This window comes from Periophthalmus magnuspinnatus, chromosome 1 (genome assembly GCF_009829125.3).
Source record: "Periophthalmus magnuspinnatus isolate fPerMag1 chromosome 1, fPerMag1.2.pri, whole genome shotgun sequence".
In the NCBI taxonomy this organism is placed as follows: Eukaryota; Metazoa; Chordata; class Actinopteri; order Gobiiformes; family Gobiidae; genus Periophthalmus; species Periophthalmus magnuspinnatus.
This window is the reverse complement of record NC_047126.1, coordinates 2,592,415-2,594,360: the sequence shown is the minus strand read 5'-3', so window position 1 is coordinate 2,594,360 and position 1,946 is coordinate 2,592,415.

Here is a 1,946-nt window from a genome sequence, read left to right as displayed (position 1 = left end):
CCCCTCCCTCCTCATGTGTGGCCCCTCCCTCCTCATGTGTGGCCCCTCCCTCCTCATGTGTGGCCCCTCCCTCTGTGGCCCCTCCCTCCTCATGTGTGGCCCCTCCCTCCTCATGTGTGGCTCCTCCCTCCTCATGTGTGGCTCCTCCCTCCTCATGCGTGGCTCCTCCCTCCTCATGTGTGGCCCCTCCCTCCTCATGTGTGGCTCCTCCCTCTGTGGCCCCTCCCTCCTCATGTGTGGCTCCTCCCTCTGTGGCCCCTCCCTCCTCATGTGTGACTCCTCCCTCTGTGACCCCTCCCTCCTCATGTGTGGCTCCTCCCACTCCTTCTGTGGCCCCTCCCTCCTCATGTGTGGCTCCTCCCTCTGTGGCCCCTCCCTCCCTCTGTGGCCCCTCCCTCCTCATGTGCTTTTATCCTATGAACCCTCGCGGCCCCTGCGCTCCTCCGGCAGCAGGCTCCTAGTTATTCCCAAAGTCAGGACACACACTCATGGAGAGGCCTCTTTCCAGTTTTATGGCCCCCGTCTATGGAACAGCCTGCCGGAGGACCTCAGGGCCACAGAGAACATTCAGGTTTTTAAAAGCAGGCTCAAGACTCATCTTTTTAGCATAGCTTTTGATTAGTATTTATCATTTTAATTTACTTCTCTATTTATTTAGTCTTATTTAGGCTGGCTAGTGTGTTTATGTTTTACTTATGTTTTATTTACTTGTTTAGTTTTGACTTATTTTATTATTTATTGATTATTTTATTATTTATTTATTTTATTATTTATTGACTTATTTATTAGTTTTGACTTAATTTATTATTTTTAATCATTTTAGATTTGCCAGTGTTTCAATTCAATTCAATTCATTTATTTTTGTAACGCCCAAAATCACAACAACAGTTGTCTCGAAGGGCGTTCATGTTTTGGTTGATGGGGGAAACCGGAGTACCCGGAGGAAACCCATCCAGACACGGGGAGAAACATGAAAAACTCCACACAGAAAGGCCTGGTGACCCGGGGATCGAACCAACCTTCTTGCTGTGAGACATGAGTGATGGCACTCAGTCACCGTGCCGCCAAGACACAAAAAACAAAACAAGGGCTCTGAGGAGCCCTCTGCACCGGGAGCTGTGGCTGCTGGGCCCTGGAGGTTTGGTCTTGACCTCATCTCTTCTCGGGGCCCTGGGCTGGTGTCCTGTGGCTGTGGGTGACCCTGTTCCTGGTGCAGATGGTTCCTCTGGTGGTTCTCTCTCTCATCTGGTTCATCTTTATCCAGCCTGTTCCACTTAAACATATTTTAAATGAAACTGAGGTATTTTAACATGTGTTGAGGTGGGGGGTGGGAGTGTGTGTTGGGGTGGGGGGTTGTTTGGTTATGATTATTGATGTGTTGGGGTTGGGTTGTTGGGCTGTCGGGTGGTTTGGTGGGTTTGGTGGGTGGGACTGATTTTAATGCTTTGTAAAGCACTTTGTGTTACTTTTTTGTATGAAAAGTGCTCTATAAATAAAGTTTGATTTGATTTGACTATTGCTCCTGCTATTCCTACTACTACTACTACTACTACTACTACTACTGCTACTACTACTACTACTACTACTACTACTACTACTACTACTATCACCACTATTACTACTTCTATTACTACTACTTCTATTTTTAGTACCACTACTGCTACTATAACTACTACGACTACTACTCCTTCATGTGCTACTATTTCAGCTACTACCACTACTAATACTATACTACTACTACTACTGTTACTGCTACTTGTACTACTACTACTACTACTACTACTACTACTACTACTACTACTACTACTACTACTACTACTACTACTATTACTACTATTACTACTACTACTATTACTACTACTACTACTACTACTACTACGACTACTACTACTACTACTTTTACTACTACTACTACTACTACTATTACTACAACAACTACTACTACT